Source organism: Euleptes europaea, chromosome 7, assembly GCF_029931775.1.
Source record: "Euleptes europaea isolate rEulEur1 chromosome 7, rEulEur1.hap1, whole genome shotgun sequence".
Classification (NCBI taxonomy): Eukaryota; Metazoa; Chordata; class Lepidosauria; order Squamata; family Sphaerodactylidae; genus Euleptes; species Euleptes europaea.
The window spans coordinates 46,754,070-46,779,888 of NC_079318.1; the positions used below are offsets into that span (position 1 = coordinate 46,754,070).

A 25,819-nucleotide genomic window follows, 5' to 3' on the forward strand; every position below is an offset into this window, starting at 1 on the left:
GTAGAGATGGGGGCGCAGTTCCTGACTTGCAGCTGCATTGAGTCCAGTCTAAGAGCTATAATTTTAAAGTTGTTGAGTGGTTGCTTTGCATTGGGGGAGACATCTAAAAATAGATGTTGGCAGGGAAAGGCACAGTGTGCTGTCTGCCTTGGGTCTCTTCTTAAAGAGGGTCTCTTTAAAACTCAAGTTTTAAAATCCTTCATTTTGCTGAAAAACTTTTTAAAAAAATATTTTTAAAACTGGAGGAATTGGTCTTGCTCTGACTTTTACAAGCCACAAGTTAATTCCTTAAATGACAGTACCTACATGCCTTCTGACTGAATCCCGCAGGTAAGATCCTTGTGTAGTTGCATATTTTTGTGTGACAGTATAATAAAATTCTAAATCGTAGCTGTATTTCAGAATTTATGGAATAAATATAAATTGATTATAATTAGTATATCTACAAGAGGTAGGGTTGCCAGGTGCCTCTTCGCCACCAGCGGGAGGTTTTTGGGTCGGAGCCTGAGGAGGGTGGGGTTTGGGGAGGGGAGGGACTTCAATGCCATAGAGTCCAATTGCCAAAGTGGCCATTTTCTCCAGGGGAACTGATCTCTATCGGCTGGAGATCAGTTGTAATAACAGGAGATCTTCAGCTAGTACCTGGAGATTGGTACTAACCCTAATGAGAGGTTAGTAGCATTTAAACATCTCATAATGAAGCTAAATAGGATTAAGGTACGTCATGAAACATGGCCTTTCCTTTCTCTATCATTATCCTTCTGCCATAGACCAAAGTGGAGAAAGGAAGTACCAGACAAATGCTTGAATTTGGGTCTTCATTGTACTGCTTATTTTACTCTAGATAGAGAGAGATTTCTGGAGAGTTATGTGTTCACGAGATAAATGCTTTTATTGGGCAAGCTTATATATTGACTGAGTATAGGCAATATGCTAGGTGTAGGGCGCCACCAGCACATATGCTGGATAGCAGCATGCCAGATAATTTTGCTTGGTTCAAGGAGCCAGTTCTCCACTCAGATAACTAAAGAAAGCCAGCTCTTGTGGCACACCTGAAGCTGCCTTATACTTAGGGTTGCCAGGTCCCCCCTCGGCATCGGCAGGAACTTTTTAAGGGCGGGGCTGGCGGCAGCGATCCTGCACACAGCCGCATGGACACAACGATGACACTTCCATGTTAAACCAGGAAACTTGGCATTGTGCGGAACGCTCTTGAACTCTCCCCCTTGGAATAGAGTGCAAAGCATCCAGCGTAGGGTTGCCAAGTGCCAGGAGGTGGCGGGCAACCCCCTGCCAATCCACCTGGCTGCTGCCGACCAGCTGAGGGTCGGCAGGTAACGCGGGCATGCACGTGCCCGCCACGTCACTTCTGGCTGTAAACTGAAAGTGCTGCATCACAAGGGCCGTTTCCCACTCAAACTCTCAGTAGTAAAGGCCCCTTTGCGATGCAGCACCGGAGGAGAGGGAGGACCTGGCAACCCTAATCCCGCGTGATGCTGTGCTTCTGAGTTAATCCCAGAAGTGACGTTGTCATGGCCGCACGTGCACGGGATCACCACCAGAGGGGAAGCAGGAGTGCTTCCGCATGCAGCCTGGTTCATTGGTGGGCAATTGAATCAGACCATTGGTCCATGAAGGTCATCATTGTCTACTCAAGCTAGCAGTGGCTTCTTAGGGTCTCAAATAGAGGTCTGTCATATCACCTACTGCCCTGTCTTTTCAAACTGGAGATACATGTGCTATGGTGGCAATTTAAATCAAATCCACCCTGCTTCAAAATTTCTGGAAATTCTGCATCTGTAGCAAAGAGTAGGCATAATGCAGAAACTACATGCAGAGGAAATAGCTTAATCCAGATGTGTATGTGTGTTCTGCACAATAGAGAATGCACAGTAGTTAAACTGCTTGATGAATTTCCCCTGTAGTTTCTATGATGCTTCCCAGTTTTGTGTGTATGTTTTAATCTAATCTGGTGGAGAGGGAACACACACCCATATAATAACCATGTTGTTGACCTTTATGCAACAACACTACAGTTTACTTTCCTCCTGCTACATGTGAATGCCTACCATGACCATGTGAGGTATACCCACAGGGTAGGGTTGCCAACCTCCAGGTACTAGCTGGAGATCTCCTGCTCTTACAACTGATCTCCAGCCAATAGAGATCAGTTAACCTGGAGAAAATGGCCACTTTGGCAATTGGGCTATATGGCATTGAAGTACCTCCCCTCCCCAAACCCCGCCCTCCTCAGGCTCCGACCCAAAAACCTCCCGCTGGTGGTGAAAAGGGACCTGGCAACCCTACAGCAGGGTGCTCAGTCTTCTGTTATATAGTGCAAGGTTGGTGATAAATCAGCAAAACCTTTCAGTGTGCCAAGGGAAAGAGGACGTTGCCAGAACAGGTGTGTAATCTCATCTGTCTGAAATGTGCATCCCAATCCTACATACTACGTACATCTACTGCTGTACATGACCAAAATTCATCCAAAGTAAACTTTCCTATTCCTTTTCCTAAAATTATTGGAACACAGCTTGACTTGCCCAGGTTATTTTAACCATTCTGAAGAAGACGTGTAGAGTATAATGGCGCTTGTGCTTTCCTGTTAGCTAGAGTGCAAAGTGTTCGAACTAAAGGTTTGAATATCGATAGGGGCATAAAATTAAATGTAGTTTGCCAGCACGGTTTTTAAAAATGTAGTCTTCAGCAGTTGACTTCCCATCTTTTTTTCTGCCCTTCAGTGTTTTAGCATAAAACTTCAGTTTCCTTCATCCCATTATTTTAGTGCTGCATATACAATTCCAGTTAGTATGATTTAGCCATGCATTTCCCCAGTTGTTCATTTAATTGTGGTGAGTAGCAGTTGTCCCCAGGAGAATAGCTGTAAGATAAATCATGTCCCTTTTAGCTACCTGCTGCTGCTGCCTCCCCAATTTTACCATTCCTGGCCCAAGAGTGGCAACAAATTATGCATATCGACAAATGAACCCAAAGCAGTAGGTATCAACATTGCCACAGAACAGATGTCAAAGTAATTACACCAGAATTCCCCCAAGTAATTACATCTGTAATTACTTAGAGAAATGAGAGAGCATTAAAAGCAGATTTATAGTTAGAAGAAAATATTTTACCTGATTTTTGTCTTGTTTTTCAAAAGTATGTTTTTATAGCATAAGCATACTCTTCATACAGTGATAAACTAATCTCTATCTCAAATGATTGCCTGTAAACCTAAAACATTCAGCCCTGTAACATCAAAGACAAAGAGCTATACCTCTTGTGAGATCATATGGCTGCTTGAACCACTCTGACACTAGGGGAATTTCTGTTCTAATTTTCAAGAGGTATTAACAGTTTCAGAGGGGTAGCCACGTTGGTCTGCAGTAGAACAGCTAGATTCAAGTCCAGTAGCACGTTAAAGATCAACAAGATGTTTGATGTATAAACTTTGGAGAGTCAAAGCACCCTTCATCAGATATGATTTGGAAGGAGATTTTAACAGTACTATTAGACTTTTGCCTAGAGGTGAAGCTTGTCAAGTCAAGCTTATAGCTACTATAGCTTTTGCTACTATCATTTATTGATCGGTTGATTTTCAAGTCTGCCTTTCTCGAAAAAATCTTGTCATGAGCAAACGGTGTCCAAAGATAAATCTGGAAGTAGTGTTTCTTCATTGTTGTTGTTGTTTTTGCATCTTCTAAGTTTTGCCCTGAGTCTTCCAGGTAGTTTTTTTTATTAAAAAAATGAACAGTAGAGACACTCAGGCCTAGTTTATACTTGTCCAGGAATGAGACAAGGAAATAGAATGCATCCGCTTCAGACTGCAGGTGGTGTTGTAGTGATGGCACTTAGTTGACTTTAGTATTGTTCATATGATCCATTAAATCAGTTGTTGTAGGAATAGTATGAATTTCCAGTCTTTGTGATGGGTTTAATGGGGCCTTTTAAGGTGTTTTCACCAAATGATTACATTTTCCAAAATTATTACAATTCAAATCAGGGATCAGCTTTCAAGCCTAGGTATTTTTCTATGCTTCCTCAGAAGAGACTGTTATTATATATGGAAAGAGAACTGCCAGATGTTTAAACTGGACTCAGAAAAGAAGAAGCATTAGATATCATAATGCAAATATGTGTTGGTTATTAGAGCATACGAGATAATTTAAATCAGGGTGTGTTTTATAAATTACAGCAAAGCTTTCCACTGTGTGGATCATGAAAAGTTATGGCTGGTTTTAAAAGAAATAGGCGTGCCCCAACATCTGATTGTTTTGATGTTCAACCTGTAGTCTGGACAAGAGGTTACTGTCAGGACGGAATATGGAGAAATAGAATGGTTTCCAGTTGGCAAAGGTGTTAGACAAGGTTTTATTTTATCTCTCTGTTCAATCTGTATGAGGAACATATAAGGAAAGCTGGATTAGATTTAGATGAAGGTGGGGTGAAAACCCAACTTTGATGATGAAGAAATAGAAATTGTTCAAGATTTTCTATTCCTTGGCTCCATCAGAGAGCAAAGAGCCAGCATGGTGTTAGTTGTTAAGAGTGGTGGTTTGGACTGGTGGACTCTAATCTGGAGAACTGGATTTGATTCCCCACTCCTACACATGAAGCTAGCTGGGGGACCTTGGGCTAGTCACAGCTCTCTTAAAGCTCTCTCAGCCCCACTACCTCTCAAGGTGTCTGTTGAGGGGAGGGAAAGGGAAGGAGATTGTAAACTGGTTTGATTCTTACTCAAGTGGTAGAGAAAGTCAGCATATAAAAACCAGCTATTCTTCTTCATCATCATCCAAAAGGGAGAGTGAAACCAAGAAATCTGAAGGAGATTGAGACTGGGAAGGATGGCCACAGGGGAACTAGAAAAGATTCTTAAGTGTAAGGATGTGTCAATGGTGACCAAGATAATTCATGCCATAGTATTCCCCCTTACTATATATGGATGAGAAAGTTGGACCATGGAGAAAGCTGACAGGAAGAAAGTTGATTCCTTTGAATTGTGCTGTTGGAGGAGAGTCTTGTGGATACTGAGGACTGCCAAAAAAGACGAATAAGTTGGTTCTAGATCAAATCAAGCCTGAACTCACCCTAGAAGCTGAAATGACTAAACTGAGGCTATTGTACTTTGGTCACATTATGAGAAGACAAGTCACGGGGAAAGACAATAATGCCAAGAAAAGTTGAAGACAGCAAGAAAAGAGGAAGACCCAACATGAGATGGTTTGACTCAATGAAGGAAGCCACAGCCCTCAGTTTGCAGGACCTGAGGAAGGTTGTTAACAATAGGATGTTTTGGAGGTCATTAATTCATAGGGTCACCATAAATTGGAAATGACTTGACAGCACTTAGCACACACACAGTCTGGATACACGAGTGTTATACAGCATGTTGGTTTTTGTGGCTATACTGCCAGTCTGTAGGATTCTGATCTTAATTCTGAAACTTGAACTAATCAGCACAAGCCCTAAAGCCTCCTCCATTGGGTTTTATAGTCTAGAAATTTCATGGCAAGATTAAACATTTACAACTTTGCCTAAACCAAGCTGATTTTCTTATTGGAGGTTTGTTTAGTTGTCGAATTTTACAGTTTTTTCAATTATTTTGTAATATTGATTTTCCCTTTGAAGACAGAACCAAAACAAATAATCAGGTTTGTGTCTGCCTCAGACCAACAGCTTTTTATTCATGACTCTTTGTGATGATGCATTCTGTTGACTCTCTAAAATGCTTACCTTCTTATGAAGGCTCGGGTGCTTGTGTTGCATTAAGCAAATTGATCTTATAACATCATATATCATACATATTCAAGTCTCTTTTTGCTGTTTGAGCCACTAGTCTTTAATCCACCAGTCTTTAATCCACCAACACTTACATTTAGGGATATGTGCTGATAAAGTGGACTTTAGTATTGCTTATTCTGTATTTTGAGTATTTTAAAATATGACTGTTTCCATCATATATGTAACTAGAGTCTGAAGAGAGCAGGGATCTTTTGCCATTGGGTCCATCCCCCATGTAATTCTGGGGAAATTCCTGGCCCTACCTATAGGTTGACAACCCTGACTGGAGGTGGTTTCTAATCTCTTGTTGCCTACATTTCTCAACAGTGTTGGATAGCTGAAGAAGAAAAGTACTTTAAGGGGGGAAATGACTATTTTGTAGGCTTCAGCATTTTGATTATTGTGTAGTAGACTGCAAGCTGTAATTATGTAACATGGTGTGGCAAGAATGATAAATTATGGAATTACATTTTTCATTTGTGCCTTTGTGAACACACTGCAGGAGGACCATATGTTACCTTGGCATAAGTAGGACCACAATGAAATGACATTGCTCTTTTTCTTCAGTATCCTTGTGTTTCTGCTTCTATTATTAAAACAGATGGTGTGGTTGGAGTGTTTCAGGCCTATTTTTTTTTTTAAAGTGTAAGATCACAAGTATAGTTGAGTTATCTTGATACTTACAGGACAATACTTTTGCAGGACAATACTCAGCTCAAACCCAACCCCTTTCTGACTATATATTACTCTTCCTACACCCTTGACACTGAGAGACACTGTCCTTCAGTGTTACTACTCTGAAGATGCCTGCCACAGTTGCTGGCGAAACGTCAGGAAAGAAAATTCCAAGACCACGGTTACACAGCCCGGATAACCTACAAGAACCAATAGTTGAGTTTGCTTCTTGCTCCAGTTGGCTGTTTAATCAATCTCAAGGATACATTTCCCTTCAGCATATGCTTCAAAGCAGTGATTAGTACCAAAGGTCTGTCAGTTCAGGAAGGTAGAAAAACAAAACAAATTGAATGCTTTTAAGCAAGTAGTGCAAAAAGATAGTAATTTATGTGATTTATTTGATTGTGCATTTGGAAGAAGTTCTTGTTGCACTGGGTCCTTAATATGTAGGAGGAAACATATTTTTATTGTTGCTTCAATATATTAACAGGGCAATCCTAAAAACATTTTCCTGGGAGTAAGCCCTATGAAATAGATGTGAGTAAAGTTCTAGACCTGCTTAGAATTGCTGTCAGAATGATTCATATGTTGGATGCTACTGAGCTGGGGAATTAACAAGTAATACAACTGAGGTACTTTTAGTCATGGGTCTGAAACCTTGTTGAGCTTGGAGGCACTTCCTTATTCAGGGCCAATGTCACCATATGAATGTAGCTGCTAGGGGATCAGTTTCATGCATCCTCCGTAGCCCTCCGTAGATGTTACGTTGCATTCCATTGACATAAAGCTGGGAGGCTACCACTCATGTCTTTAGGGAGCGTGATTTGCAAGACTGCCGTATTGTGTGAAGTGGATGTAACATGGCTGTCTCTGTATGAACAGGACACAATGTAGTATCTGCAGAGGGCTCATGTAGTAGCCATATTGTATGCGTCAGAACAGATTTGTATTTGGTACGCTTCCCCCATCAAGTTTTTAGTTTTGAGACTGATTTGTACATGAGTGAAGGAAAGCGTTGCATGTTTGAAACCATTTCAGATTGAAATCAAGTTTTCATGTTGTGTCAAAGCACAATGCTCTTCAGCAGCGCTCGCTCAACAAAGTGTGTCGCCCTGCTTGAAATTATGGCTTGCAGTTCTGGTATGGAAGAGAAGTGCAAACTGTAGTTTTCTGGTTTGGGTATAATAGCAACTATAATTTGTGCTCAACAAAGTAGTTAACCTGGAGTGCATGAGGAGAAGGAAGCATACAAATCTGAGGCCTGATAATTTACATGGGGAAAGCCATGTATAGCTTTGCCATTGCTGCTGTGGCTGCCAATACAGTGCAGGACAATGGAGCTTCCCTGCAGGTTTCCTTGCCCCATTCCCTAGCCACAGCCAACCCCTGCCCCCCTACCCTCCAGAGCTTTTCCAGGTTTTTCAGCATGACCCCTTATGGTTGAATATAGTTTGAAAAAACAGTTGCAGTCATGTGGAACTCTGTCGTTTTAGCTGAAATCCTAATTTCCCCCCATACAATTTTAATTATCATTCTATTGGGGATTACAAAGTTTGCTAATGCAAATAGATTTTTCAACAATCAGTATGCTTGGCCTAGAGTGAAATATTCTGAGCTAAGGCTGGAAATATTCTTTCTGCTGAAAAATCTACTGCATTGATATGGTCTGAATCAACACTGAAAACACACAATACAGCAACCTTATTGAAGCTCAGCTGATCTGGGTCTGATCAATAGGAGAGACCACCTTGGAACTTTGTTGCTTTGAGTTCCATGATGGAAGAAAGGTTGGTATAAATAACTCACCCTCAGTTGTCGTAAGGTTAGGGCTGCCAACCTCCAGGTAGTAGCTGGAGATCTCCTGCTATTACAACTGATCTCCAGCTGATAGATAGTTCACCTGGAGAAAATGGCCGCTTTGGACTCTATTGCATTGGACTCTATGGCATTGAAGTCCCTCCCCTCTCCAAACCCCACCCTCCTCATGTTCTGCCCCAAATACCTCTCGCCAATGGCAAAAAGGTACCTGGCAACCCTACCTAAGGTAGGGTTACTCCCTCAGATCACCATCACCGATCATTCTTACTGCTTCTTTTGTTGGGAATAATCTTCCAGAACACCTGCATGATACTGATTCTGTCACTTCCCTTTTCAAAACCTTTTGCATAAAGCCCTTGAAACATCCTCTTACTGCCTTCCCAGTGTTTTACTTGAAAGCTGCCTTGAGCAGGATTCTGGAGAGGTGGCATTAAAATTTCATAAAAGAAATATGAAAAAAATCATTGAAAATGTTTAAAAAATTGAGCAAGATGATCACAACATTGGTATTTGCAGTTAGTGATAATGAGCGTTAGCATTGGCTAGAACTCCAGGGGGTCACCCAGACCTCCACAAATGGCCTTATCAGTTCACATGAATGGCAGCCCTTGTAAGCTTAAGTGCCATTGTATACAGAAAAGAGGAACAAGCCGGACAACCTGCAGCGTGTCAGCTATGAGAGAAGCCTGACTCATCTGTTATGCCCACAGCAATTGACACAAAAGACCTGCCTGTTAACACTGAGCAGGGAAAGCATTCTCTGACATGTAGAGTTCCATGGTAAGAACTTTCTTTTTAAGAAACAATGTCTTCTGTGCTTTTTAACAGCTCTTTGTGTTCTTTGAATTCATACTTATAGCATTTCCTATTATTATATATGGGTGTGAAAGATGGATGATGAAGAAAGCTGAAAGGAAGAAAGTTGGCTTGTTTAAAATGTGGTTTTAGAGGAGATAATTATGGATACCATGGACTGCCAAAAAGAGAAGTAAGTGGGCTGTAGATCAAATAATGCCTGAACTCTTCCTAGAAGCTAAAATAACCAAACTGAGGCTATCATACTTTAATATGAGAAGACCAGACTCACTAGAAAAAAATAATGATGCTAGGAAAAGTTGAAAGCAACAGGAAAAGAGGAAGGCCAAATTTAAGATGGATTGACTCAACCCAAGGAAGCCGTGGCCCTCAGTTTGCAAGCCCTGAGCAAGAATGTTAATGACTTGCTGGCACTTAACACCCACATGAATTCTTTGAAAGATTTACTTAAAGTTTTCATGAAGGATTTTTTAAAATTATCTTTTATCTATTGATGTTTGAAGACTCTTTACTGAGAAATGTTACCCTAGTATCTCTGAAGGTGCTACATGATGAAGCAGTTAAGGCTTTGGAGAGGACATGTATTTGTATATAGCTTTCTATTTTTGTGAGCCTTTATGGAGGGGACTTGTTTATTTTTATTTTTTTTGCAGAGGTCTCAGTGTACACAAACGTATGTAGGCACACAATGCAGGATTGTTAAAACAAAACTCTGTATATATTCCTCTTTGTGCATTCTTTTTTAAAATCCACATTGAAATCTGCGGCCAAACAGACCCTAACATCATCTCCTTTGAGGAATGTGGACTTTAACTAGCAGATATTGGTCCCTAGTTCCTAAACACTAATGAGGAATTAATCTCTCAGTTACCCTCAACAAACATGCCATTATCACATTAAGAAGCAGTGATACATTTGTTGAGTTAGGTCTGGACATAAGCTGTCTATTTTTGTCTTTTTAAAAAAGCCTCTTTAAATTTGAGAAATACATACCTACTTCAAATCACATTGATGTAGAGGAAGCTGTGAAAATTCCACTTATTCAAGTAATTCACATTCAGGAAGGCATGTCTCCACCTTATCTGTACCTTAGTAAATGTGAGTCAGACTTTTGTGCTGAGTGCATCAATTTCAGACAAGGAAAAATTAGCTTTACTTGTATTTTCAGTTATTGATTATGAAAAATAAAAGCATGTAGGTTAGCAAAAACATTGTCCAACTACTATTTTACTTCATCTTCATTTATAATCTGCCTTTGTTACTGGGACTCAAGGCAGATTACAAGTACAATAGAACTATTCCATCATTCATTAAGATGATTACAAAAAAATATTTATTTTTTAATGTATAGCCTACTCTGTATCTTAGCCAAGGCTGGGCTCAGAGCGGCTCACATTAAAATATCATTACATCAGTCAGATATATTAATATACAAAAATAATTTACAATTGAAACCACAGATCATAATTCTAAAATCTAACTGGCACATAAATTTAGAGCACACAGGGAAGCAGCAGCCAGCCCAAAGGGGAATGGTCAGGGTCCCCAAATCAATCAACCCAAATTAAATTAGGGAGGTGGCTCCATAGCTCAGTGGTTAGAGCACTGGTCTTATAAACCAGGGGTTGTGAGTTTGATCCTCGCTGGGGCCTCAAGTTTTTCTCTATTTTAAATATTTTGAGGAGGGTACGTGGCTCAGTGGTAGAGCATCTGCTTGGCATGCAGAAGGTCCCAGGTTCAGTCCCTGGCATCTCCAGTTAAAGGGACTAGGTAAGTAGGTGATGTGAAAGACCTCTACCTGAGACCCTGGAGAGCCACTGCTGGTCTGAGTAGACAGTGCTGACTTTGATGGACCAATGGTCTGATTCAGTATGAGGCAGCTTCATGTCTTCGAGAAAAAATGGGGAGAAGGGAGGCCAGCTATGATGGAAACCGTTGCTGCCCTCAACCGTAGGCCTGGTGGAACATCTCAGTCTTACAGGCCCTGCAGAATGCACCAGATCCCGCAGGGCCCTGGTCTCACTGGACAGAGAGTTCCACCAGTCCAGGACCAGGGCAAAGAAAGCTATGGCCCTGGTTGGGAACAGTTGGACCCTTTTTGGGCCAGGGATCACCAGCAGGTTGTTATTTGCAGAGTGGAACACCCTTTGGGAGGCATACCAGGAGAGAGAGAACAATATTTGAATCTAACAGCAAAGTTTCCTAGTAAAACAAAGCCACTAAGTCAATTAGCAAGGGATTACAAAATATGATAACATTTGAATCTAATGGTAGAGATTCCTAGTAAAACATTATAATGCAGTGGGCTAGGATTGAAGAACTGGAAGAAAAAACACATTATCCCTAATAGAGGGTGCCTCTTGAGCTGATCCATGACATCGTAGCTTTACTCCTCTGTAAGACTGGCCTCCTGAACAATTCTGTTTTGTACATTTTATGAAATGATAGAAGTGTGGGAGTGTTCCCAACAACCTCATGAGTTCCATAATGTGGGAGCCACCACAGAGAATGCACATGAACAGGCAGTTGCAGATTTTACTTGTTTGTAGGGTGGCACCTTCAGACTGCTTTGCTTTGATTAATGAAACTGATGATCCCTCCTTCCTCTCAGATGGCCTGTCTACTTTCCATCACCATACCTCCCTCTACCCACCACTACCTCAGTTGTGGCACCACTTCCCCCTCCCCTTGATTAGGGTTGCTAAGTGCCAGGTAGTAGCAGGAGATCTCCTGCTAATTCAACTGATCTCCGGCCGATAGAGATCAGATCACCTGGAGATAAATAGCCGCTTTGGCAATTGAACTCTATGGCATTGAAGTCCCTCCCCTCCCCAAACCCTGCCCTCTCCAGGCTCCGCCCCCAAAATCTTCCACCGGTTGTGAAGAGGGACCTGGCAACCCTACTCTTGATGCATGTTCACCTAGGCATATAATTAGGGTTGCCAACCTCCAGGTAATAGCTGGAGATCTCCCGCTATTACAACTGATCTCCAGCCGACAAAGATCAGTTCACCTGGAGAAAATGGCTTCTTTGGCAATTGGACTCTATGGCATTGAAGTCCCTCCCCTCCCCAAACCCTGCCCTCTCCAGGCTCCGCCCCCAAAATCTCCCACCGGTTGTGAAGAGGGACCTGGCAACCCTACTCTTGATGCATGTTCACCTAGGCATATAATTAGGGTTGCCAACCTCCAGGTAATAGCTGGAGATCTCCCGCTATTACAACTGATCTCCAGCCAACAAAGATCAGTTCACCTGGAGAAAATGGCTGCTTTGGCAATTGGACTCTGACATTGAAGTCCCTCCCCAAACCCCGCCCTCCTTAGGCTCCACCCCAAAAACCTCCCGCCGGTGACAAAGAGGGACCTGGCAACCCTACATATAATACAACATCCTGCCACAGGGATAGTTGTATTATGTGTTGCCAGTCTCCTGTCTCCAACTGTTGTTGTGGTGTAATATAATCTGGAGATCTTCTGTCACAGGCTCCAAGGGTCACAGCCGCAGGCTGAGCACCAAGGCCAAGAGCCCTTTCGTTCTTGCCCTTTTGCTTGCACCTCTGCAAAAGCTGAGCTTTAAGCTGGCCCTCTGCTGACTGAACATTACCTTTGCAGTATTTTAATTGTTACATGCTGTTACATGTGGTTGAATTTTCATTTTACTGTAGTCTGTTTCTAATGTTAATTATCCATGCAAAGAATGAGGAAGTAGTGACATAAAACTGTAGTGATATGCTTAGGAATAGACAGAAGTACATCTATACTCCGTAGCAACAGAATGAATCAGTAACTAAGTGCAGAGTATTATAAATGAACTATGATTTCAATAATATTTCAGAATTTTAGCATGCACTTGATAAACAAATTTCCTCACTTTTCTTGGGTGGTGGTCTATATTCACCTGGTGTTCCAATCAGTAATGATGACTACTCTTGTAGTGATCTGTCCATCACATTTTTATCCTTACTACATCCAAGTATCTCAAAAGAGCATATGTGATTCTTATACTCACCATTTCATATGACTAAGTTTTGTGAAATATATATGTCTTTTTGCCACTCTACTTCCAATGCCAGGTTAGAAGAATTTTAACTGGGTTTAGAAAAGTGCCCCTTCATTCAATCATAACCTACTTTTGAATCTTTCAATCTGTGCACTACAGACAGGATGACTCATTACATGGCAGAAAATTGATAATGTAGACATTCAGTAATGTGGTCATTTTATTGTGACAAGAGTTCATTATCTATCCTTAAATAGAACCTGTTTTTTGTATTCAGTTATTTAAAGATCTCTGCCCCTTTATCTCCCATTAAACTGGTTCTATCTATTCCCAGATTTTTCCGCAGAAGAAAAGTATAGTAGGGTATGTGTGATACAGTAATATTTTTTTGTGGTTAAAGAAGATAAAAACACTGTACTAGTAAGCTTAATGAAGTATAGAAAATTTACTGAAAACCTGGTGACAATCATTTGAATTCAGATAGCTGAGTATAAATTAGAATTTTTTTAAATTTAATGTATAAAAAGATTAGGTAAAGGAAAGTTAATGGGAGAAAACAATTACAAGCACACTTAAAATAAAATCTTAAGCAGAGCTACACCCTTCTAAGCTCATTGACTTTCATGGACTTAACTCCAGTTAGGATTGCCCTGTAAATTTCAGAAGTGAAAATTAAGAATCAAGATTGTTCATTTTAAATAGGTCTTTAAAATAGGTCTTTAAAATAGGTCTTTAAAATGCAACAAGTGGGAACCAAAAGAACTTGAGGGCATCTTAATTTCTCCTTCTCCACTATTTCCTCTTTCGTGCCCTGAAAGGCTTGCATAGTCTCTCCCCTCCCCTCTCCACCGACCAAATAATCTACCTTTGTCTGTCCCCTTGTCTTCAGCTTTCCCTCCTTCCCTTCCCCGGGAAACTTCTCCCCGGGCAAACTTTGCCCAGGGATCACTGAACAAAAAAAGGGGGGAAAGTGTGGACTGTTGGGCCAGGGCCAGTTCTGCAATGGGGAACTCACAAGGACTTAACAGGGGGCTCCTAATTTTTGCCCTGTGTCCCCTTTCCTATACTATTTGTAATTTGTATCCCACCTTTCTGTCCTCACAAGGTCCACCAAGGTGGCTAAAAATTCATTATTTATTTAATTCAATTATATCCTACATTTCTCCATAATGGAACGTACATCATTCTTCTCTCCTCCATTTTATCCTCACAAGGTCTCTGTGAGGTAAGTTAGGCTGAGCATATGTAACTGGCCCAAGGTCACCTAGTGAGTTTCCATGGCAGAGTGGGGATTCAAACCTGGGTATCCTAGTCTGAAATTCTAACCACTACACCATCCTGGCTTTTGTGAGGTGGCTGCTATTGAACAGTAGTAAGCAGCCAGTCCAGCCAGTTGTATAGTAGCAAGTTGCCCACTGGTTACTGCCGGTCCTGGCTCCAATGAATCTTTCCTTAAAAAACAGCCCTGAAAACACCCTGCCCCCCTCCCTCTGCCTTTTACTGATGGAAACCAAGCCTTGAAGGCTGGCAATACTGTTGTGGTTGCCTAGCAGTGCCCACTGAGGGCCTTTGTTTCTTAATGCTACAGGCACTGCTTCTATTATTTGTGGGGTTAATCCCGCTCCCAATGTATTATTTTTAGATTTCAACTTTGTCTGCCAATCTGGGCCTTTTTCAGGTTTGTTGAAAGATCTGTTTTGTCTGTTCAGGGCTCCAGTCTCTGGTATACATAGATTCACAGATTTTGCCATGTTGAGAATTAAATATGTTGATGAATGGAAAGGGAAGCAGTTGTATCTGCTAAACATTGGAAGAGGCAAGGTAGCAGATTAGAGAGATGGAAAAAGTCTCCCTTTACCTTCCCCCTTGTCTTTCTAGTAGGTCCTTCTGCCCACCAGTTTCATGCTGTCTTGGAATTCAGGAATCTTGCATCAGTGACAGCTCTTTTCTCATTTCCTCCCCCCTCATTCTGTGGTAGGGTTGTCAGGTGCGAGAAGGGGAGGTGGGTACTTACTGCAGGGGACAGTGGCAGTGATCTTTGTCACCATGCAATAACGTCACTTTCAGTGTGACCCGGAAGCATTGGCATCACACCGGAGTGACACTCTAGCACTTGCTCCAAAACACTAGAGTTTCTGGGAAATGCTAGAGCGTCATCCTGGTATGGTGCCAGCATGAGCTGGGAGTGGTATAATTGTACAACAACAAAGGACCCCTCCCCCCCCGTTTGGCCAGCCTGCTTCCGCCCGCCAACCAGATGAGCATTGGTGGGTACTAGCAACAGTTACCAGGAGTTTGCCTGCTATTAGCGGCCACTGGTAAGCCTGTTCTGTGGTTTTGGTGAGCAACAGCCTATGGCAGTTCATCATTGTGCTCTCCTGTTTGATGGAGAAGGTGGTCACTGGGAATTGCCTTACCACTTTACCAACTACCCAATGCAATATATGCCACACAAAAAACATATGGGAAAATCAATTAAAATCTTTAAATTAGCATATTCTGATTAGCATAGTGAAATAAACTTAAAGTCTATAAAACTGGAGATGGATTTGGAAAGTGTTGTATACAACTTTTTTTTACTAAATAAAAATATTATTGAAACAAATCTTAAAATTAGCATAACTAGGTTAGTAATAATATTTTGTATTTAGTTGGTTTTGTTCCATCATGTTTGCTATATTGTTTTGTGTGGAACGGGGAGCAGGATCACACATGCTGTCGATACTCTGGACTTCCGCTTTTTTTTAAAGGTTGTAATAAGGTGCCCTTTATGATGGCGTGATTAAACCTTCTTCCTTTCTCTTCAGCTTTTCAGTTCCCTCTGGACAGATCTCCTTTCTTATTTTAGAAGGTTCTAGCCACAGTTGACCCTCACCCGCCATTATATAGCCTGTGCCTTATGGGGTACTGGACACGATCACCCCGTTAGTGATAGTCCCTATTTCCCCTTCTTGGACCAAGATTTTTGCCATTTTGGGGTGCTTACTTATCCTGAGGAGCCCATTTATTCCAGGGTAACCCTCCAGGATCTACTACACCCTGGTGGAATGCTCAAGCCTCTTTGGCTTGTTGCTCCTTAAACTTTTGATGGTTCAAACTGCTGTCGTTACTCATATATTTCACAGCAGTCATCAGTCGCAAGGAAACTGTCTTTAAAGATATAGCAAAGTTATTTTATAGTCACATATAACAGGAAATATTAGGATCTACAATTTAAGGTAAGGATAAATGTAACCGTTTAAACAATAAATATACTAGGCTGACAGACAAGAATATTCAGACATACTTAGGCTCTGACAGATTCTCCACACAGCTCAGACTGATTCCCTGTACAGGCAGACAGTCTTCGCCAGGGGTCCCCAACCTTTTTGAGCCTGTGGACGTATTTTGGAATTCTGGCATGGCATGGTGGGCACAACAGAATGGCTGCCACAGGAGGTGGAGCCAACCATAAAATGATTGCTGGAGCTTATCTTCAATCACATGGTGAAAATCCTTGCGCTGTAGTGTCAGCTCCTGCCAAAGCAACATTAAAAAAACAACTCTGCACAGCCAATCAAATCACCAATAATCAATCAGAAGCACTGCTGGGCAAAAGCCCCACCTGGCTCTCCCCACTTCCTAAAAACACTTGGCAGGTGCCAGAAAAAGTGTCAGCTGGTGTCATGGCACCCACAGGAACCACGTTGGGGATCTTTGGTCTACACTGACTCAGCTCTCTCCACTCACCAAAAATGTGCGTATAATAATGTCAAAGCAGGAAAGAGCGCTGTCTTGGTGCAGACAGGGTCCCCTGACTAAGGAGTTCTCCTGATTGTGCAGGGAAAGTGTTAAGTACATGCAGTTTTGCACGAGGGCTGTATTTCAATCTTAAAATGACAGGTGGGAAGTCAGGAGAGGGGATAGCACATCACATGTTATGGATTCAAAGGGGCAGCCTTCGTTGTTAAGCAAATTATCTTGCAGCACTGAAAATCTCTTATTCCTCCCTCTGTGGATGACTGAATCAGTAATACATTAGATCTCTGTCTAACGGAGAGAATAGCATACAACGGATGAGAAGCTCCTGAGACCTTTGCCTCCATCTGGCAAGATTTCTTGTATCTCTTTATTCTGGTGCCTAGAAATTAAATGAATAGAAAGTAAATAGAGAGCCAACGTGGTTTAGTGGTTAAGAGCAGCAGACTCTAATGTGGAGAACCGGGTTCACTTCTCCACTTGTCCAGAAGTTGCCTGCTTGGACCAGTCAGTTATTGCAGAACTCTCTCAGCCCACGCAGAGGCAATGGCAAACCACCTCTGAACATCTTTTGCCTTGAAAACCCTACGAGGTTGCCATAAGTCAGCTGTGACTTGACAGCATACACACACACAGAGAGAGAGAAATTAAATAATCTAATGGAAAGAAAGAAGCACATTTTTATATCAAAATGGCTTCTAAAGTTTTCAAAGAATGCTGCACTTGGAGGCTAAAGCTGGTACCTTCACAAAGTTGTCTTTTCTGCCGTACAAGCAACTACAGACCTTTCTCAGCAATGGGGTATACTAGTTCGTTCCTGTCTCTAAGCTTGTTAACATTCTGTCAAAGGGACTCCAGATGATTGGACTTCCTTGGCAGGGATCTCATTTTATTCCTTCCCACTCCTGCAGTCACTTACTGTGTTAAGAGTGTTGCACTATGTGCCAAATCAGATATTATGATGTCTTTGTGGTGGCCACAATGACCCTGGCAGCATTTAAAGCAATTTTAAGATGCTGCAACAGCATTCCCAAGGAAACTCAAGGGGAATAGTACATAATCTCTATGTACAGAAGAACTGCTTTTGTTCCCCCCCTGCACCTTTTTGGCACTTGATAAGGTATGGGAGGAAAGAACAACAGTACCTGAGCCCACCACACTGTGGCTTCACAATATTTTAGAATAATTTAAAATGGTGGCAGCATCGTTGTGGCAGCAACAAGGACACCATCATGTCTAGTTTGGCCCAGTGCCTCTTAAATTGTCAGAGCAGAATATTCAGAAACCACAAAAACATCTCAGTATACCGAATCTAGCTTATGATGTAAGATTACAGGGCATAGTAGTAATGTAAGGATTATGCAGCTGTGGTAGTAGTATAAGGCTTATGATTGATTGAAGAAAAAATATGTCCCCTTAGGAAATGTAGCAAAGCAGCATCAGAAATGAAGCATGAGCTAGTATTGTCCAACAGCACAAGAATACATCAAAGTAAATCCAGAGTAAGGAAATACCATTTACTCCACTGAGTGGAGGACCTGGTTTCTTCAAGGCCCAAGAACCATTCAACACACTTCTATCACTTGGAGTTTACATATATAATGCTTCCATGATAAAGTTACCACATACATAGTTCATTAAGCTTTTTTGTTTCAGGCATGATAATGGCAATTGTGCATATTTGTATGGTATTTTAGCAATTCAGCCTTTATGAATTATTCCATAGCAACTACATTTACATCTTTCTGGACAATATGAATGAAACCAGATTTAATTTAATAAGTGAATATGTTGAATGAAGTCCATACTAGAAAACTACTTAAACCTCTGAATGGCATTGGTAATTAATTTTCTCCCCTTCAGACTGCCCAAATATGTAACACGTGACCATAGCTGGAGTTTCACTGCTGTGTTTCTTCAAATGAATATGTTACTCTAAGTAGGCAGTCTCCACTTTGGTTGGAATTAGCTGGAGACAGAGTGAGAGATCCCCTTGGCAGGTAAATGGGATAATGTGGTTGTATAATTTAATGGGTTTTATTAAAGAATAAAAATAGTAAAACAAGAAATATATTTTAAGCAATGAACATACGCACACAAAACATACAAGAGACACTACAACCTGGCTGGAAAAATCGAGCGAATATGGCGAGACTCACTGATCTTCTAAAAGACAGAACATACGAATACCATCAAAAACATTGGGAACCCTTTTATATATTCCTGAAAGGTTGTGAATGATGAAACGATAAACCCTTGATGTATAATATTACATAGAAACCAGAGAGGATAAGGGAGAACAAGGGAATAAAAAAGAGTAAGAATAACTCATAAGTAACTATAGGGCAGAAAAAAAGTTCTTGAACAACACAAAACTGGTTTAATGGGGAATAAATGTTAATTAAACCAATGTTTGATGGAGGTTAACCTTAAACTCAAGCAAATATGTATGCATGAATGTATTTAGATTGACTATGACCAGAAAAAGGGAATATATCTGTAACTCAATTAGGATGTTAGAAAAAGTGGGGGTATCCCTTCTCCTTCTTTTTTTTTGTCTTCTTTTCTTTGTATTACCGTTTATATGTAAAATTAATAAAACTTGTTAAAAAAAACATACAAGAGCTGACTAAGAGAAAAGGGAGGAAGTTGGATAGAGTTTCATGGACGGGTGATAGTTACCAGTCTTGAAGGGACATCCAGGGAAAGCAGCGCTGAAGAGGAAAACGGCCAGCATTTCCAGGAGCAAAGGAAAGAGCTCACATGCAAGTGGAGATGCACACAGATCCAGAACATACAATGGCCAAAGGACCAATATTTATACCCCCAAATGGGTCCTGCGACGGTATGAGGTAAGATGGCAGGAAAGCCAGAGACCAAGAACTGGTTGCTTTTCTGGTGATGCAACAAAAACACAGGAAAGGCTTGATGAGTCGTCAGGACCCAAGAGAATGCCAGGACAATTATTTTGGATACTGATTGATTACTGGGATGGGTGCAGATAAGGTAAGCAATGGTCTGCATGGAGCACTGATTAAATCACCTCAGGGTGTCACGATGGGGATTATTTAGCCCATTGTCCGGCCAGGGGAAAAGCTCAGCGGTCAACTGCCTACCTGCCCAGGCTTGACACACAAGATGGATCCCAAAACCCTCTGAGAGGCATCCATTTTGTGGGGAGCAGTGTCTTGCTCTTATGCCAGTCTTTGGCCCCCGTGCCTTTGTGGCACCCCTTAGCAGGAGGAGGGTTCCGACTGCTTACAAATGCTACATACATTTTCTAAAATCAACACCCAGAAGAAACAGGAGTTGATATTACGGCTGCTTTTCTCTTTATTAACTCAAACGTTACAAATATTTTTATTGGCAGCATGGTAAGCTTTATATTAAATGTATTCAAAGACCTGCAGGCCTCTTTTTTTACATCTGAAATTTAGCAAATTCCCAAGGAAACTCAAGGGGAATAGTGTACATAATATCTATGTACAGTAAACAATTTTTGACAGTTGTAGCAATCTTTTTATAACCAAAACAAAAGCTGTGCTGGTTAAGAGCTAAATGCTCTAAGAGAAGAACTGGCAGGTTTACTTTGTAAATCTTTCTTTTTTCTTCAAGTCACCAAATTCATAGAATTGCTGAGTAGTATGTAACACCTATTTCACAGGGAATAATAAATTATGCCATTCAATTTGTAAAAAAGTCTGGAAGCACTAAATCAGTCTTTAATTTTATGTATAACTCAGTCCAAGTCCCACTTTGCAACAGTTGCTTCTATTTGGACTTATTTTTCATTTGTGGTGACTTAATTTTTATTAATACAGATTGAATATTAAAAAGATGAAATGTTATTTAATAGTAGGATTGCAGTAAAACAAGATTAGGTCCAAAGTGGTTTCCGTCCAGCTCAGGCACATCTAGACATCTACTCAATCCCAGCAAATTTGGCTTCCAGTCTGGGCTTGGTGCTGAATTTACTTTTATGCTCTTCTTAGTAATCAGGAACTCTATACCCCACAGGCTCTGGAATTTTTCCATAGTTAGGCAGTCCCATACCTGTAGAGGTCACTCTTGTATATGCTTCTGAGTGCTTAGTGCTGCCAATTAAGTCTCATTGAAGCAAATACTCTAGATCAGGGGTGTCAAACATAAGGCCCAAGGGCTGGATCCGGCCCTTGAGAGCTTTAATCTGACCCATGAGCCAGCCAAGGCAGCCCCCCCCCCCCACTCTCAATCTTGGCTGGCGAGGCTTGGCCCGGCCTGACCAAGTGACATTTATATCATATCCGGCCCTAGCAACAATTGAGTTCGACACCCCTGTTCTGGATGGTCCAGGAAAATATTCAGCAGTGCTACTTCCAGCACAGAGTCAGTACTCTTGAAGGATCCCGCAGTATTGATGCTGCAGAATGCAACAGTGTTCTGGGGGTATTAAGAGCATGTCCAGCAGTCCCCAGAGATGTTTTTATATATGGCGAATTCAACAGGTGTGAGGTGCTGTCAGTGAATACTAAACTCATGGGTTTTATGTGTTTATTCGCCCTGACCTGGATTGCCCAGGCTAGCCTGCTCTCATCAGAACTCATCTGCTAAGCATGGTTGGCCCTGGTTAGTGCTTAGATGGGAGACCACCAAGGAATACCAGGGTCGTTATGCAGAAGAAGGCAATGGCAAACCACATCTGTGAGTCTCTTGCCTTGAAAACCCTACTGGGTTGCCATAAGTCGGCTGTGACTTGACTACACTTTACAGTCATGTGTGTATATTCATTTTATTACATTTTTATTCCATTCTGCCACAAAGGAATTCAAGGTAGCAGACATGATCCTTCTATTTTATCCTAGCATTATCCCTGTGAGGTAGGTTAGGTTGAGAAACAGTGACTTAATGGCTGAGTAGTGATTTGACCATAGTCTAACCATTCTCTCTCGTGTGTCTGCATATTTATAGGCTGCTTTTTGATCATAAAATCCTCAAAGCAGTTTACAACATTTCGAACATACAATCTTAGCTATGAGGTAAAACTTTTGCTCAACTTGTGAATAGCTAAGAGAGGTACAAGCTCCTCCAACATAGCTATAAGCCTAGACCTTTTGGCATAGAACACACAAAGAAGCCACTGATATACAGGATAATAGTTCTCGCCTAGAGTTCCCACACAGTGCCTGATACCAAACTTTGCATCTCTGTCCATGGCTGTCTATGTTCTTGTGTTTCTCCTTGCCCTGCTCTGCCCATTCACTTGCCCGTTCCCCTTGAAATCCTTCTTAGGCCTCTGTCTCTGTCCCCTGCTTGCAGTCTGTCTTAGTTTCCCTAATTCAAGTACAGGCAAATGTCTATTCCAGGCCATGTTGCGACTGCTCCTTAATGCCAATCACATCCCAGCAAGCCTCCTGACAGTGAGGCAACAAACTGCATTTTAAACTGCATCAAGGGTTTACAGAGTGCTTTATGCCTGCAGGAGCAGTTGGTAATGGAAGTCCATAAGGGATAGCCGGGGAGAGAATGATGATGATGTGTGTACACACAATTTCAGGTCTTGTTTTTCCAGATAAGCCTAGTATTTCATACCTAAGGAACAGTTTGCTAATCTGGGCACGTCTGTCCTTTTTCTTGTCATAGCAGTAAGTGGACACTTCAGCTGATGTCCCTAATGAGGGAGAAAAGCAGCCAGAGGCAGAGAGCTCTGCATTTGCATGCTTAAAAGCAGAGGCTCTTAGCGTTTGTGACTTTCAGAAGACTGGAATGGCTCCTCTTTTTTTAAGCATGGTGTACTCTGCATATTTGAGCCCTTTCTGCTTTAGTCCCTATGCAGCATTTTGTTTCAAGTTGATCTGAAGTAACTCTGCCGCTGCAGTGTACGCTGAATGCATATGAGAAGCATGAGCACAGGATCCTGTCCCGCTGTCAGCTGCAAAGTCAATGCTTCCTGACAGGGTAGAACAGTGAAAAGGCCATCCGACTCTGGAAGCCCAAAGAATGTGAGCGAGCTAGATCATCAGAATCTTGCTTTTGAAAGCAGTAGGTTCAGCAAAGGAGACAACTCAAAGTAAAAAGAGATGGAAGATGGCTCAGCATTTCACAGTCTAGTAGCAAGGATAAAAGTGCCCTCGGTTCGTGCCCTGTCTTCCCACCTTTTTAAAAATGGAGGATTGTCTCAAAGGGCTTTGGTTATTAGAGCCATCTCAAAATTTCCACAGCAAACCTCTAGAGATTTAGAGCAGTCTTTGCACAACCTTTCCATATGGAGCAAGTTGTCTTTTCTGAAAGAAGGGGATAAGCAGGAGGAAAGAAGGGAGAAGCTGTTGTGTTATACTATATTTCAGCAGCTGCTTTGTGGCACTTTTGCACCAGTTTGCAACCGTGTGATTCAACAGAGACCCATTGTCTTCAGCTAGTTTAATACAATGCTGCTGCGGTATTCCGAAGACTCTAAATTTATTTGGAATTAATTTGGAAATTTCTTAATACATCCTGAACTCGTAAATGGTTTCTTTGGTTAATAGTTAAACCAAGAAATGTCCATGTTCTCATAACAAAAGAGCAGCAGTGTGCAAACTGTACAAAATAGGACCAACTCAGAAAAGTGCTAGGAAAAATAGTTATGTCGTATGTGTTTTGAGTATAGATCACTGGTTCCCAACCAGGGGTCCATGGACCCCCAGGGGTCCGTGAGAACTAAATTAAGGTCCGCAAAACAAAGTTATAAACCCATAATAAATTAATATTTTCAATTAAAAGTTCTCTATTATAAAATATATATATTCAAATATAATTCTAAGTTTAATGTTTAACTAACAGTTATGATTAAAGTTTATTTTCAAATTCCCAGAATTTTTATTTTGAACCTTGGGGTCCCTGCACCGAACAAAAAAGTCCTAGTGGTCCCTGGTCAAAAAAAGGTTGGGAACCACTGGTATAGATGGACCCTTCTTCACAGGTATTACAAAAATAGGGAGAAGTGTGGTGTAGCTATCACATTGTGAAAAGAGCTCTTTGTTTTGAAGATAGGAGGGATGCTTACACCTTGTTTCTTTTTAACTTTTGTAGTATCCCTGAAGAATATACTTGTATTTAAAATACATCAGATACAACAACTTTGGAGTGTTTTAATACTGATATGTTTAGCACATTTGAGGTCTGCTGCCTTTTTGTTATTTATTGTGGTACACTGTTTCATGTGTTTGGGCTGATGTAAAGGAAGCTGAGTAGTGTGCTGGATTAAAAAAGCTTGCAATCTTGGCAATTTTGCCATGAATAACCTGAATACAACCAGCATACAAGGATGCATGTGAATCAGGTCTTAACTTTAAGCAGAAAAAAATTACTTTATGCCCAGTAGGATGTAAGAATATTGAAAATTCCATAGAGCTTTCAGAAAGCAGTTTTATCCTGGCCTTGACAGATGTTCTGCTACTATGCTCTACCTTCTTGACAAAGAAGGGTAGTGGTCTCCAATCTTGTTGAACTTCTGGAATTTTGAGGATAGGGAGTAGGTGCTACCACAAAATGGCTGGCATGGGTTACTGGACCAATTGCAATATGGTGGGAGAATACAAGGCAAGTTTCCCCCTATGATGGGTGCTTCCGGCAGGCACAAAGGTGTCTCCTCGTCTATTCTGAAGCACCTTGTGACCGAAGGAAGTAGAAGAAAGCCAGGGTGGGCTCTTTGCTTTAGGGAAGAGATGCTTTGTTGAAGAAGCAGGTGGGTATCAGGAACCTCACTGGCAGGTCCCTATGGGTGCTGTGTTCGGTATTAGTAGGGAAGGGCATCAAATCACTGCCCAGGTGCTGATCTAGGCAGTGGCTCTACTGGTATTAATTTTTCCTGCTTCTTGTCTCTGAGTGTTATTTACTTAGAAAATATTTATATCGCCTTTCCAGGGAACCTACCTGAGGTTGCTTACAAAAAAAAATAAAAATAAAACAATAAAACATTAAAAGTTGTTAATTAAAACCCAGTGTTAAAAGGAAAGCGAGAGAATTAAAACATAATTCATCGAGCTGTTTAAAATGAATGTAAAAGCACACTATAAAAAATAGTGTTAAAAGATCAACCCCTTAATTTAAAAGTCTGGGAAACAGAAATGCTTTGGTCTGGTTCCCGAAAGAGAGTAGAGTGGGTGCTAGGCAAGTCTAAAGGGGGAAAGGAGTTCCATAGGGGAGGTGCCACTATGAAACCCACCTCACTTCTGATGGCATGAACACAGAGAGCAGGGCTTGAGAGGTGCTGGGCTGGACAGTATTATTAATACAACCACCAGGCATGCTGCTTTGTTTCTCTTTATGTTGCCACCTAGTAATGGCTACTCCTTAGTTTTGGCTCCATAATTAAAAACAATCTCTGTTATAGATAACTGCTGAGAACTGTTTACCCTATTCTTGAAATGAAGCCTTAGTGGAGGCAAAAGCCATAGCTGTTCAGTAATACACAGTGATATTATACGTGAGGTTAAGAAGGCAGCGGCAGTTTCTTTTGTATAATTAATATGCATATTTCAGTTCTTTAAACTTTAGATGATGATAAGGTTGATAGTTGGAGTTCTGGTGAAACTACACAGGTACCGCTGTCTTCGTCTTATGGTCAGTTTTGGTTTGCCAGCTGGCTACATCACTCAAGTGGGAGCAAAAATGGGAGGGGGAGTAATGTTACATGATGCCACCTCTCATTGTACCTAAAAATGACATTGTGATGCTCTAGGACAGTGATGGCGAACCTTTTAGAGACCGAGTGCCCAAACTGCAACCCAAAACCCACTTATTTATCGCAAAGTGCCAGCACAGCAATTTGGAATGATCTTCCACTATCTGTTTTTGCTTTTTTTTTTGCTGTACTCATTTTGGGGTGTTCAAAACTTGTAGTCTACAGAAACACAAAATTTTTAAAAAAATGAAGAACCCAATACAAATCTATCCCTATACCAAAAATAGCTAACACTATTAGTTAACACTAAAGAACACTGAATCAACAATCTACAGCAGTGATTCTCAGTTGGG

At 41.3% G+C, this 25,819-nt stretch overlaps 1 protein-coding gene and 1 non-coding gene across 4 annotated transcripts in view; both read left to right on the plus strand.

Annotated features, from left to right (window-relative positions):
* The window catches only part of SUSD4 (sushi domain containing 4), a 102,042-nt gene that overhangs the window by 15,892 nt on the left and 60,331 nt on the right, over window positions 1-25,819 (plus strand). The gene's annotated exons all lie outside the window — the stretch shown is intronic.
* TRNAI-UAU (transfer RNA isoleucine (anticodon UAU)) lies at window positions 10,667-10,739 on the plus strand. Its single transcript has one exon. It is a non-coding gene; the product is annotated as a tRNA-Ile (tRNA).